Here is a 14,960-nt window from a genome sequence, read left to right as displayed (position 1 = left end):
CTGCCACGAGGGTGCTAAATGCCGCCTGTGAATCCTGAGATGGACAGCTAGATGTCTAGGCAGTGAGGGTGGGAGGATGAAGAGAAAGGAACTCTGCTGAGACAGAGGTAAAGTGTGGCATAGGTACGTGGAAGCAGGTGCGGTAAATGAAAGCAGTGGCAGGTGGTGCTGGCAGCAGATTCCAGCAGATAGCCTCGCACAGATGGAGAACATCCCACAGCCAGGGGAAGAGCTCTACAGAAGAACAGGGAAGGATGGAAGCAAAAGCCTACTCCTTCGAGCCGGAGTTGAACCAGCGACCTAAGGATCGCCACGTAAGAAAGCCTACAGTCCTCCGCTCTACCAGCTGAGCTATCGAAGGGAAGCAGAAGACCTGGTTACTGGGCGGCACAAGGCGTCAGGCAGGCCGACGTGCCACAGGCACTAACTGCTAATTATGGGCTTGCCTATCCTTCTGAAAGGAAAAAGCTGCAACGCCGAGCCCTTTCATCCTCCGGGTGCTGGGCAGCTGCTCAATCTCCCCTGAGTTCACCAGCAGGAAGCCTGCACTCGTTCGCCACTCAAAGGCTCCCGACAGCCACGGCCTGCAGACAATGCCGCAAGGGCAGAATCGAATGCCGGCGGGGACTGTGCTACCCCTGCCTGCGAGCCGCGATGCCGCATCCACCCTGACACGCGAGGGTCCCGGGATCATCTCAAGCACGCACAGCGCACCGCTGACACCCCGTCCCTCCTTCCCTTCCACAATAGGCATGAAGGTCAAACGGGAAACACCTCCGGTGCCGGAGCCTCCAGCCTGGCTCGGAAGCGGCCTTTTAAACCAGGAGGTTTTCTCAGTCCATTTTCCTTCACCCTCCTTCATAACTGACACCTTCGCGCTCGTGCCCTTTTCACACCCGCTCAGGGAAAACACCTGCAAATCCCCCAGTGAAGGAGAAGAACTCAGACTCACTCTCTCCTGCAAGAGAAGCTGCCGTCTTTTTATCCCTTGGGAGAAAGGCTCATCGCAAAGCCAAAAGCGGGATGGCAGCTCTCCTTTCTGCGCAGGCATAAATGGATGGCGTACATGGGTGGGAAAAGAGAAAAGGAAGGGTGGCAAAGAGCACGCGTTGCGGGACGCATGCATCGATCCCTTTTCCTTGCCACCAGAAACAGGTTCCACAGCACCTTGGACCTCCGCTCAACAAGGACACGTCACATAGCAAACTGTGCTGCTCCCCTCTATTGCCTTGAAACAAAATACATCTTTCCAGACACCATGGTAGAAATCACACACACCCGGCCCTGCACGTCCCCCCTCATCTAACGTGTCAGTCCATGACCTCCAGAAGGGCAAACACGGCAACCGAAAGGGACAAGATGCTTCCCTGCCCGCCTATTTGGTGCAAAGGCCAACAACAGCGAAGCTTCATGTAATCTATGGAAGTTCCTGCTCGGAAATTGCGCCAGATTGCGCTTGGAGCAGTTCTCGAACAGAAGCCTTCTGCAGGCATGCCCGATCACAGTTGCCTAAGGACATCCCAGCTCTACAAACGTGTTTGACAAAAGCCTCAATGGGAAAGAAAAGGAACCGCTCCCTCACGCTACTCCACAATACTCCACAATACGAGCTCTGTGGAACAACAGAGAAAGAGAGAGACAGAGAGAGAGAGAGAGCAAACCATGGAAACGCACATGTTGCTACAACACAGAGCATAAGAGCTCGCCTCCAGCAGCGCAGATGAAAGGTTGGCCCTGAAGGATAAGCAAGGGACTCTCAGCGACCGAAAGGCCTTTTCTTCTCCCTCCTACATTGCCTTCCTCCTTGCCACCAGAAACTAAGTCCTCCCTAGCACATCTGCCCCACGGAAAGAAGCCCCAAAGACGCTTTGGGGAATGAGCTACGGCCGGTGTATTTGACGGCGAAGGCTCCCTGCCACGAGGGTGCTAAATGCCGCCTGTGAATCCTGAGATGGACAGCTAGATGTCTAGGCAGTGAGGGTGGGAGGATGAAGAGAAAGGAACTCTGCTGAGACAGAGGTAAAGCGTGGCATAGGTACGTGGAAGCAGGTGGTGTAAATGAAAGCAGTGGCAGGTGGTGCTGGCAGCAGATTCCAGCGGATAGCCTCGCACAGATGGAGAACATCCCACAGCCAGGGGAAGAGCTCTACAGAAGAACAGGGAAGGACGGAAGGAAAAGCCTACTCCTTCGAGCCGGAGTTGAACCAGCAACCTAAGGATCACCATGTAAGGAAGCCTACAGTCCTCCGCTCTACCAGCTGAGCTATCGAAGGGAAGCAGAAGACCTGGTTACTAGGCGGCACAAGGCGTCAGGCAGGCCGACGTGCCACAGGCACTAACTGCTAATTATGGGCTTGCCTATTCTTCTGAAAGGAAAAAGCTGCAACACCGAGCCCTTTCATCCTCCGGGTGCTGGGCAGCTGCTCAATCTCCCCTGAGTTCACCAGCAGGAAGCCTGCACTCGTTCGCCACTCAAAGGCTCCCGACAGCCATGGCCTACAGTCAATGCCGCAAGGGCAGAATCGAATGCCGGCAGGGACGGTGCTACCCCTGCCTGCGAGCCGCGATGCCGCATCCGCCCCGAAACGCGAGTGCCCCGGGATCATCTCAAGCACGCACAGCGCACCGCTGACACCCCGTCCCTCCTTCCCTTCCACAATAGGCATGAAGGTAAAACGCTTGGAGCAGTTTGCGCTTGGAGCAGTTCTCGACCAGAAGCCTTTTGCAGGCATGCCCGATCACAGTTGCCTAAGGACATCCCAGATCTACAAACGTGTTTGACAAAAGCCTCAATGGGAAAGAAATGGAACCGCTCCCTCACGCTACTCCACAATACACCGAGCTCTGTGGAAAAACGGAGTAAGAGAGAGAGAGCAAACATGGGTGGAAAAAGAGAAAAGGAAGTGAGGCAAAGTGTACGCTTTGCGGGTGCATGCATCAATCCCTTTTCCTTGCCACCAGACATAGGTTCCACAGCACCTTCAATAGCCTCTTAACAGGGTCACATCACTTAGCAAACTATTGCCTTGAACCAAAATACACCTTTACAGAGACAGTAATGTTTAACTGAGCTAGTTTCAGTGTTAGGTAAGGTAATTTTGAATTAAACAGCAGAGTGTGGGGAAATGAGAGCTATCAGTGCCATGAAATTTGCTAGACAGACATTGCCCGATTAAATTATTCCTGGAATTTATTGATACATTAAATGAAACAAACATTTTTCCCTCTTGCGGAGTGCAATATCTATAATTACTGAAAGAACACATCTCATTAGACTTCTAAACTTGGAAGTCATTAATTGCAAGCATTCTGAAATAGGCCAAGATATCATTGGAATTCATGTGCCCAGTCTTGCAGACTTCCCTAAGCACTCCCACTGATTCATGCAGAGACTATTGTAGTCATGGTATTGCAGAATCAGATCCTAAAGCAGAAGTCAAATTTTAACATTTTCCCTAAGCTTCTAGCTTCAGTGGAAGCCTGATTGTCAGGGGCGGATTAGAGAGCCACGGAGCTCCGGGCAGCGCTGCGGGGCCCCGGGCAGTGAAATTTCACGGGGCCCCTCCTTTGACATGGCGCATGTGCTATGGTGCCACGGCGCATGCGTGGGGCCTTGGGAAGCATGGGGCCTGGGGCCGCCCCGCTCGCCCTGCCCTAAATCCGCCGCTGCTGATCGTGTAATTAATGTTATTTCAAAATAACAAAGAGCATGTCTACACTGAAAGCTTTTATTTTGAAATAATATCAAGCTGGAGGACTTCTTAATCTGATTTATAGTTACCCCCCCGTTCATGAGGAGTAAGGGAAGTCAAAAGGAAGTGTGTTCTTCCTTCAGCTACCTGCTTTGTAGACAGCGCCTAAAGCCGAGTTAATCTATTTCGATTTCAACGCACAATTGACATAGCTGAAGTGGCATCTCTTAATTCGACTTTAAACCTGCTGTGTAGATGTACCCTTAGGCTACATCTACACTGCAAGGTTTTTGTGCAAGAAGTCTTTAGTGGCAAAGTTCTTGCACAAAAGCACGTCCACATCTCAAAGTGCATCGCAAAAGTGATGTGCTTTTGCACAAGAGAGCGTTCACACTACATGGACTCTCTTGCGCAAGAAAGCTCTGATGGCCATTCGCAGAATAGCCAACAGAGCACCTGTGCTTTTTACCATAGCACCTGTGCATTTTCCCTGTGCTTTTTCCCTCAGGAGTGTTCACACTTACCTTTTTGTGCAATAGCTGTAGTGGATGACATTCATCCAAGAGTTCTAAAAGAACTCAAATGGGAAATTGCTGAGCTATTATCTGTGGTTGGTAACCTATCCTTTAAATCGGCTTCTGTACCTAGTGACTGGAAGGTAGCCAACGTGACACCAATATTTAAAAAGGGCTCTAGAGGCGATCCTGGCAATTACAGACCAGTGAGTCTAACTTCAGTATTGGGCAAATTAGTCGAAACAATAGTAAAGAATAAAATTGTGAAGCATGTAGAAGAACATAATTTGTTGGACAAAAGTCAACATGGTTTCTGTAAAGGGAAATCCTGTCTTACTAATCCATTAGAGTTCTTTGAAGGGGTTAACAAACATGTGGACAAGGAGGATCCAGTAGATATAGTATACTTATATTTTCAGAAAGCCTTTGACAAGGTCGCTCACCAAAGGCTCTTGTGTAAATTACATGGCCATGGGATAAGAGGGAAGGTCCTTTCTTGGACTGAGAGCTTGTTAAAAGACAGGAAACAAAGAGTAGGAATAAATGGTAAATTTTCAGAATGGAGAGGGGTAACTAGTGGTGTCCCCCATGGGTCAGTCCTGGGACCAATCCTTTTCAACTTATTCATAAATGATCTGGAGAAAGGGGTAAGCAGTGAGGTGGTAAAGTTTGCAGATGATACCAAACTGTTTAGGGGTATGTCTACACTACCCCCCTAGTTCGAACTAGGGGGGGTAATGTAGTCATACGGATTTGCAAATGAAGCCAATGGATTTGAATTTCCCGGGATTCATTTGCATAAAGCCGGCCGGCGACATTTTTAAATGCCGGCGAGGTCGGACCCCATGCCGCGCGGCTACACGCGGCACGGACTAGATAGTTTGGATTAGGCTTCCTATCCGAACTAGCTGTACGCCTCGTGGAACGAGGCGTACAGCTAGTTCGGATAGGAAGCCTAATCCAAACTAGCTAGTCGATGCCGCGTGTAGCCGCACGGCACGGGGTCCGACCTAGCCGGCATTTAAAAATGGCGCCGGCCGGCTTTATGCAAATGAATCCTGGGAAATTCAAATCCCAGTCTTCATTTGCAACTCCATATGACTACATTACGCCCCCTAGTTCGAACTAGGGGGCTAGTGTAGACATACCCTAGGATAGTCAAGACAGAAGCAGACTGTGAGGGACTCCAAGAAGATCTCACCAAACTGTAGCCCCTTAATTCGAACTAGTGGGAGGCTAGCCCTCTCCAGCTTTCCCTAGTGGCTACTCTGGCCAACACCAGGGAAACTCGTCTGCCCCCCTCCCGGCCCCAGACCCCTTAAAGGGGCACGGGCTGGCTACGGTGCCCGTGCCAGGTGCAAGCCTGCCAGCACCCAGCTAGCAGACCCTGCACCTGGCACGGCTTGAGCCAGCCACCCGATGCCCCCCAGCCATCCCCCTCTTCCCAGGACCAGGCTGGCGGCTCCCGGGAGCTTACCTGGGACCGCAAGAGGCGGGCACCCGCCTGGTCTAGTGCGGACATCGTGGACCTCATCCACGACCTCCGCACTAGGCACAGGAAAGTGGTCATCTAGGGCAGGAGAGCTGCCAGCCTGGCCACCCAGGAACAGGTGTGCATGAAAATCAAGGTGGTCCACCGAGACCCCCGACCCTGAGCTTACAATGGCCGTCCTGGGTCAGACCAAAGGTCCATCTAGCCCAGTAGCCTGTCTGCCGACAGCGGCCAACCCTAGGGACCCTGGAGGGGATGGACCGAAAACAGTGACCAAGCCATTTGTCTCGTGCCATCTATCTCCAGCCTTCCACAAACTTTGGGCAGGGACACCACTCTTACCCCCTGGCTAATAGCACTCCATGGACCCAACCTCCATGACTTGATCTCACTTCTCTTTAAACTCTGTTCTAGTTCTAGCCTTCACAGCCTCTTGCAGCAAGGAGTTCCACAGGTTGACTCTTTGCTTTGTGAAGAACAACTTTCTGTTACTAGTTTGAAGCCTGCTACCCATTCCTTTCCTTTGGGTCCTCTAGTCCTTCTATTATGGGAACTAATGAAGAACTTTTCTTGATGCATCCTCTCTACCCCACTCACGCTTTTATAGACCTCTATCCTATCCCCCCTCAGTCTCCTCTTTTCTAAACTGAAAAGTCCCAGTCTCTTTAGTCTCTCTTCATATGGGACCTCTTCCAAACCTCTGATCAGTTTAGTTGCCCTCCCCTCTCTCACCCTCTCTCTTCCCCTCTCCCACCTCCTTTTCCCAGTCTCCCCCAGTTTTGTTCAATAAAGAGAGATTCTATTTTTGACCACATGTTTTATTTATTTTGTACATCAGGAAGGGGGGCTAGGGAAGGGTAAGTGGAAGGAGGTGAGGGAGGAATGGGGTACGAGCCCGCGATGGGGAGGACTGTGCTGGCTCTGTGGGCTTCTGGGGGTGGAAGCTCTCTTGCAGCCCCCCAATTGCCCCCTCTCCCAGATGGCAGCCTGCGGCAAGTGCAGCCGGGCTGATGTCCGAGTGCTGTGATGTGCCCAGTGTGGGCACTCAGGGCACTCCAAGCCAGGACTGCTTTGCAAGCGGGGAACCCCTGAGAACTGTCTGTCCGGGGTGGAGGTCGGGACCCTTTAAGCACAGCCCTCGGCTAGCCTGAGGCAGCATCTCCACGCTCTAAGTCCTCCTCTGATGCCCTGCTGGCACTGCTTCCGGCCATCCTTAACCCCAGTTCAGGGTCCACTTAATGTGGACATGCTAGTTCGAATTAGCAAAATGCTAATCCAAACTATTTTTTTAGTCTGGATCCGTTAGTTCGAATTAGCTTAGTTCGAATTAGCTTAGTTCGAATTAACGAATTCGAACTAAGTTAGTTCGAATTAGCGTTGTAGTGTAGACATACCCTAACTTATTTCAAAATAAAGCATCCACCCTACAGGGAAGCCTCAAAATTAGTCCAAGGCAGGTTCCCCTAATGTGATGCGCTATCTTGATTTAGAGCCCCAAGAGGCACTGGGAGGAATAACTTTAGAATGGCCCTGGTGAGGGTCTATTTTGACATAGCAGCAGTGGAGTGTCCACACACATCCTATTCCAAAAGAGCTTTTTCAGAAGAGGCCTTATTCCTCATGGAATGAGGTTTACCAACACTGTAAAAAGCCCTCCATTATTTTGAATTTCTTTTGAAATAATGCAATTGCTGTGTGGACGCTAGTATTGTTTTTCCAGAATAACGGCCATTATTGAGGGAAAACGGTGCAGTGTAGAGGCACCCTAAGTGCATATATTGAATTAGGCCGTAGTACTAATATTAATAGATGCTACTAAAGAATGTCTGCTATCCAAGTCCTCAGTTAAAACTTCCATTTCTTGTAACAGATTATATCCTGGCAACTGTCTTTGAAATATAACACAATTTTACACTAACTCCACTATACAAGTCACAAGCTTTTACCATGTAACTAATCCTTTTATTCAGTTTTCCCAGGGAATATTACTATATACCACTTAAGGCAAAAGGTACTGATATAAGTGGCCATGCTGTGCTTTAATAGCTTCTGCATTGAAAAGTTACCATGGTGACTATCTCTGCTACATTTAAGAGTGAGGTTTGTGTACAGCAGACCCACTGCAATTTTCTATCTATTTTCCTATTCATGTTACTGGCAAGTCCCAGTATTAATCTCTTTTTATACATTACTAGATCATGCACAGCTAATGAGGTACTTCAGAAGAAATGCACACACTGCCTAGAGGTGAATTTTGTTTACCCCAAAAAAACCACCCCTACCTAATAATAAATTAAAGTCTTTTAAAATCTGAAATCTATAAAATTGTTGTGAAATGCTCCCCAAATTAGCCCTTTTACACACAATTCCCATTATAAAAGCATAGGTCTGATAAATCGAATATTTAGAACAGTAGCTATCAGAATTGTCTGACTTTTCACTGTGAGTTATCTGAATTTTATCCTGTATTGGATGAATAATTTTGAGTCTGTGCCAAATATTAACCTTATTTGCTACAGATGGCAAGTTATGGTGTGACCAGTCAACCGATTTCATCTCACTGATTCTATGACACTTTAAAAATAGGAGAATAACTAAAATGATTTTATGCACAGATAACTTTGGTTTGCATGAAGGTATTGGAATCAGTGTGAAGACCAGATATTTCCCAAACACATATGACAAACTTATATGTGAATAGCTATCAAATGAAAGCAACCTGAAATCAGTGAATAATGTGGAAGTTGAATGACAGCTCATGAACAGCTTTGAGTACAATAATCCAGTAAGAATATATTCCTAAATGGAGGCTTTGCCAGGTGCTTTAACTTTTCCATGCAATTTTGTGGGTCATAACCAAATATAAATAACTAGCTGGAGTTACCTGGAATTGCTCAGGAAAGTTGATATAACTGAGGTGAGGAGCCTGAGGGTGGGTGAGGGAAGGGAGCTCTCTGCTTCCTTGTCCCTCTGCCAGCCTTAGTGAGCGACTCTCCCCACCGCTTCCCCCAAGAAGCCGCTTCTCCCCGCGCTGCCAAGCTCCGTGCAGCTCCGGGGAGAGGTGTCTGTCTCTCATCTCTTCCCTCCCACAGTATCTTAAAACCTTCTCCTGGATGAAAGGTTATCCCATGCAAAGTTTGGTTGCAGTAGCTCTTATAGTATCCAAGTTATTAATACACAAACTTACATTCTCCTTTATATATCATATATATAGTAGCCCATTGTCTGTGAGTCTGTAACGCTGACATACATGGCCACGCCCCATGGCTGTGTACGTCAGCGCCCCGCCCCCCTTCCCCTCCCTCCGTGGCAGTTCAGCCAAGCACTGCACCGCTCAGCTGGGCCCCGGTGGGGGAGCAAGCGGCGGCAAGTGGCCCTTTGGGGTCCGCGCTCCCCACACATGGGGCCCAGCTGAGTGGTGCAGCGCACCACAGAGGGAGGGGAAGGGGAGTGGGGCTGGCTGGAAGGGGGGTGGGAAGCAGAGATGGGGGGGATCGGGGGCTGTGGGGCTGGAGGGGAGAATGGGGGAGCCCAGAGGAAGGGGGGAGGGAAGCAGCACTAGTGGAGAGGGTGTCCGGGGGGCCGTGGGGCTGGCCGGCAGGAAGAAGGGGTGGGAAGCAGAGCTGAGGTGGGGATCAGGGGCCGTGGGGCTGAATGGGAGGAGGGGGGTGGGAAGCAGACCTGGCGAGGGGGGGATGCAGCCACTTGTTGCAGCTGGAGTCCTTGTGTACATCACCACCCCCATCCCCTTCCTCCTCCTGCCATGGCACTGAGTGGTGCACCCCTCAGCCGGGCTGCCGTAGGAGAGGGGAAGGGCGGCAGTGATGTAGACAGCCCCACCCCCTGGCCATGTGCATCACTGCCCCGCCCCTCCTCCCCCATGGTGGCCCAGCTGAGGGTTGCACAACACTCAGCCGAGCTGCCACGAAGGGAGGGGAAGAGGGCAGGGTGGTGACATACACGGCCAGGGGGTGGGGCTGTCTACGTCACCACCTCCCTTCCCCTCCTGCTGTGGCACTCAGCTGAGTGCTGCGCCCCTCAGTTGGGCCGCCAGGGGAGCCAGCAGTGCAAGGGGCCATTTGGGCTCCCCTGGGCTGGGAGGGGAAGGGAAAGCGGTGATGTACATGACCCCACCCCCTGGCTGTGTAAGTCACCGCCCTACCCTCTCCCTCGCAGCAGCCCGGCTGAGCAGGCAGCACTCAGCCAAACACCACGGCAAGAGGGAAGGGGAAGGGGAAGGGTGGCGGGAAGAGACGGAGGGGAGAGAGAGGCAGGAGGAGGAGGAGGAGAAGAGAAAGGGAGAGTGAGAGGCAGGAGGGGGAGAAGAGAAGGAAAGAGATGGAGAGAGAGGCAGGAGGTGGAGGAGAGCTGAGAGAGACGGGGGGGAGGCAGTAGGAGGAGAGAGAGAGAGACAGAGTGAGAGAGCTCAGGAGAGAAGACCTGAAAATCCCATCTTATGACGGGCTAATTGGCTAGTTTTAGAAGAAGAAAATATAAATAATATCTAGTTTTTGTGCAGTGATAATGACCTGGTCAAATAAGGGAAATCCTTTTAGGTTTATCTTTGCCGTGTTCTTTCCACCCCAAATCCCATGAAATGTATCAGCTCAATTTCTTATATTGATAACACTAGTTTTATATTCCTTATGTATTAACTTTTGCATATTCACAGCTCCATGGTTAATAGTAGTGCACATTTTCTAGTTAATTGCAGTTAGTTTTGATATTGCACCCTGGTTTTTGAACTTTGACCAATTAGGAATAGTTTCTCATTCTTAATTATCAAACAATTTTATAATTATGTATGAATCTTCCCATAACACTCACCATGTGTCACAATTTTCTCTCTGACAAAATCAGGATGGATCCTAAAGAGCTGGAACACCCTCCATTCCTGTTGACTTTGACAGAATCTAAATGCCCTTACACCTCACAGAATCGGGTACTAGAGAAGTGAAAGTTAGATATCTCTATGTTCAGCTAACTCTTTTGCATTGATAATGTGTCATAGGCTACATTTGATTCATGTAACTTTTTTAGTTTGCTTGTGTTCTCTATTGTATCTATATCTATATCTATAGACTGAGGTGTCATTAGAGGAGGCTTTGGAAAGAGTTGATAAACTTATCAGTAACAAGACACAGGGACCAGATGGCATTCACCCAAGAGTTCTGAAAGAACTCAACTGTGAAACTGTGAACATAAAAACATAAGAATGGCCATACTGGGTTAGACCAAAGGTCCACCTAGACCAGTATTCTGTCTGCCGACTATGGCCAATGCCAGAGGGAGGGAATACAACAGGTAATCCTCATGTGAGACCTCTTCTTTCATCCATTTCCACACAAACAGAAGCTAGAGACACCATTCCTACCCAACCTGGCTAATAGCCATTGATGGACCTAACCTCCATGAATCTGTCTGGCTCTTTTTTTTTTTTTTTTGACCCTGTTAAAGTCCTAGTCTTCACCACATCCTCTGGCAACTATTTCCTGTGGTTTGTAAAGTGTGACTTCTGTACCTAATGACTGGAAGATAGCTAATGTGACACTAATATTTAAAAAGGGCTCTAGAAGTGATCCTGGCAATTACTGACCAGTAAGTCTAACGTCGGTACTGGGCAAATTAGTTGAAACCATAGTAAAGAATAAAATTGTCAGACATATTGATGAACACAATTTGCTGGAAAAAAGTCAACATGGTTTTTTTAAAGGAAAATCATGCCTTATTAATTTACTAGAGTTCTTTGAGGGTTCAATAAACATGTGGACAAGGGGGATCCTGTGAATATAGTGTACTCAGATTTCCAGAAAGTATTTGACAAGGTCCCTCACCAAAGGCTCTTAAGTAAAGTAAGTTGTCATTGTATAAAAGAGAAGGTCCTCCTATGGATTGATAACTGGTTAAAAGACAGGGAACAAAGGGTAGGAATAAATGGTAAATTTACAGAATGGAGAGAGGTAAATAGTGGTGTCCCCGAAGCATCCGTCTTGGGACCAATCCTATTCAACCTATTTATAAATGATTTGGAGAAAGGGGTAAACAGTGAGGTGGCAAATTTTGCAGCTGATACTAAACTGCTCAAGATAGTTAAGACCAAAGCAGACTGTGAACAGCTTCGAAAGGATCTCACAAAACAAGGTGACTGGGCAACAAAATGGCAAATAAATTTTAATGTTGATAAATGTAAAGTAATGCACACTGGAAAAAATAATCCCAACTATACATACAAAATGATGGGGACTAATTTAGCTAGAACCACTCAAGAGAGAGATCTTGGAATCATTGTGAATAGCTCTCTGAAAACTTCCACTCAATGTTCAGCGGTAAGCAAAAAAGCAAACAGAATGTTAATTAAAAAGGCGATAGAAAATAAGACAGAGAATATCTTACTGCCTCTGTATGAAACCATGGTGTGTCCACATCTTGAATACTGTGTACAGATGTGGCTGCCTCATCTCAAAAAAGCTATACTGGCATTGGAAAACGTTCAGAAAAGGGCAATAAAATGATTAGAGGTTTGGAACAAGTGCCATATGAAGAGGGATTAAAAAGACTAGGACTTTTCATCTCAGAAAAGAGGAGACTATGGGGGTTTATGATAGAGGTCTGTAAAATCATGACTGGTGTGGAAAAAGTAAATAAAGAAAAGTTATTTACTTGTTCCCATAACATAAGAACTATGGGTCACCAAATGAAATTAATAGGTAGCAGGTTTAAAACAAACAAAAGGAATATTTCTTCATGCGACATGCAGTCAACCTGTGGAACTCCTTGCCAGAGGATGTTGTGAAGACCAGGACTTTAACAGGGTTCAAAAAAGAACTAAATATATTCATGGAGGTTAGGTCCATCAATGGCTATTAGCCAGGATGGGTAGGAGTGGTGTCCCTACCCTCTGTTTGTTAGAGGATGGAAATGGATGACAGAAGAGCGATCACTTGGGCTATGTCTAGACTGCAAGCCTCTTTCGAAAGAGGCTTTTTCGAAAGATACTTTCGAAAAAGCCTCTTTCAAAAAAGAGCGTCTAGACTGCAAGCAGTACTTTCGAAAAAGCAAGCCGCTTTTTCGAAAGAAAGCACCCAGGCAGTCTGGATGCTCTCTTTCGAAAAAACCCTGTTTGCATTCAAGAATGCCATTTTTTGAAAGAGCACTTTCGAAAAAAGGCGTTCTTCCTCGTGAAATGAGGTTTTCCGCCATCGAAAGAAAAGCCGCGTTCTTTCGATTTAATTTCGAAAGAATGCGGCTGTAGTCTAGACGCAGGTGAAGTTTTTTCGAAAAAACCCTTGAGTCTGGACACAGCCTTGATGATTACCTATTCTGTTCACTCCCTCTGGGGCATCCGGCATTGGCCACTGTCAGAATCATGGAATACTAGGACTGGAAGGGACCTCAAGAGGTCATCAAGTCCAGTCCCCTGCCCTCATGGCAGGACCCGGTACTGTCTAGAGCAGTGGTCTCCAACACAGTGCCTGCCGGGCCATTTCTGTGCACCCTCCAAGTGATCGGGGCTGGCCCCGCCCCGGGTGTGCGGCACATGGTCGGTGCCAGCCCCTGGGCACATGGATGGCGCCGGCCCCCGGTGCGCAGCACATGGGTGGCATGCAGCGTTAAGGCAGCCCCACCCCTGGGTAAGCGGCGTGAGGTCTGTGCCAGTCCCAAGCATGCGGCGTATGGGCGGTGCCGGCCCAGGAGTGTGGGACGGGGTGGCGCCAGCCCCGGGTGCACAGCACATGGGTGGCCCCATCCCCAGGTGAGCAGCACGAGGGCTGTCCTGGCCCTGGGCTTGCAGCGTATGGGCGGTGCTGACTCGGGCACGTGGCATAGGGGTGGTGCCAGCCCCGGATGCACACCACATGGGCGGCCCCGCCACTGGGCGGGCGGTGCATGGGCGCTGCCGGCTCCTGGGCATGTAGCACAGGCGCCGGTTCCAGACACGCAGCGCATGGGCTGTTCCGGCCCCGGGCACGCAGCATGTGGGCTGCCACACCCCTAGGTGTGCAGCACAGTTGTAGCGCCAGCCCCGGGAGTGCGGCGCATGGGTGGCACCAGCTCCGGGCACGCAGCATATGCCCCTGGGTGCCCAGCATGTGAGTGGCCCAGCCCCCGGGCATCCGGCAGCCCCAAAAGGTTGGGGACCACTGTTCTAAGTCCTAACCTGATGCCCTGCTGGCACTGCTTCCGGCCAGCCTTAATTTTGGTTCAGGGTCCACTCAATGTGGACATGCTAGTTCGAATTAGCAAAATGCTAATTTGAACTAGTTTTTAGGTCTAGATGCACTAGTTCGAATTAGCTTAGTTCGAATTAGTGCTGTAGTGCAGACATACCCTGAGAGTGACAAAGATTTGCGTTGCCAAGCTCCCTCCATCGCCTTCTCTCTGTGTGGAGATGGGGTACACAAGTGGAGGGAGGAGAGAAACCCTGACATCAGCCCCCCACTTCTCCCTCCCACACTCCTCACAGCAAGCAGGAGGTTCCCAAGGGGTAGCTCCAAGGCAGAGGGCAGTAGCAGCATGACAGTGGGGGGAGGAGCAACTGAAGTACCAGCACTTGGTACTGTAATTCATGCTAAAATTTGACACTCTCCGTGGGGGGCTCAATAAAGACTCTAGCTATCTTACCCATTACAAAGATAGCTTCCCCAATTATCACCTCTAATACCATTAGCTCACAGACTTTTACCTTTCCCCACCTCTAATATCATTAATTCACAGACATCTACCTTCCTCCCCCCACCCCTCTGCATTCCCCTTCTGTTCTGAAACGTGATTTGTCCTTTTCATATGTGTTCACTTTTTTTTTAATTGTATCCTTTGGTATATATGGTTGTGACTATTTTCTTCCACTAGCTGACCTGAGGAAGTGGGTCTGGCCCACGAAAGCTCATCATCTAATAAACCATCTTGTTAGTCTTTAAAGTGCTACAGTCCTGTATTTTGTTTCAGCTACACCAAACTAACACGGCTACATTTCTATCACTATAAAACTATGGTATGCCCACATCTTCAGTACTTCTCCTCACCCCAGAAAAGATATTTTGACCTTGGAAAGGGTTCCAAAAAGGGCAACTAAAATGATCAGAGGTTTGGAACAGGTCCCATATGAAGAGAGGCTAAAGAGACTGGGACTTCTCAGCTTAGAAAAGAGGAGATGGAGGGGGGATACGATAGAGGTCTATAAAATCATGAGTGGTGTGGAGAGGGTGCATAAAGAAAAGTTCTTCATTAGTTCCCATAATAGAAGGACTAGAGGACACCAAA

At 48.9% G+C, this 14,960-nt stretch overlaps 2 non-coding genes across 2 annotated transcripts; both read right to left on the bottom strand.

Annotated features, from left to right (window-relative positions):
* Nucleotides 1-272: 272 nt before the first annotated feature.
* Nucleotides 273-361, bottom strand: TRNAY-GUA (transfer RNA tyrosine (anticodon GUA)). The gene is given in 2 exon segments: nucleotides 273-308; nucleotides 325-361. It is a non-coding gene; the product is annotated as a tRNA-Tyr (tRNA).
* A 1,823-nt stretch (nucleotides 362-2,184) lies between these two features.
* On the bottom strand, nucleotides 2,185-2,273 carry TRNAY-GUA (transfer RNA tyrosine (anticodon GUA)). The gene is given in 2 exon segments: nucleotides 2,185-2,220; nucleotides 2,237-2,273. It is a non-coding gene; the product is annotated as a tRNA-Tyr (tRNA).
* Between the last annotated feature and the right edge of the window lie 12,687 nt (nucleotides 2,274-14,960).

This window comes from Pelodiscus sinensis, chromosome 12 (genome assembly GCF_049634645.1).
Source record: "Pelodiscus sinensis isolate JC-2024 chromosome 12, ASM4963464v1, whole genome shotgun sequence".
NCBI classification, from domain to species: domain Eukaryota; kingdom Metazoa; phylum Chordata; order Testudines; family Trionychidae; genus Pelodiscus; species Pelodiscus sinensis.
Note: the sequence above shows the minus strand (reverse complement) of the source record. Positions and strands in the feature narration are given on the sequence as shown.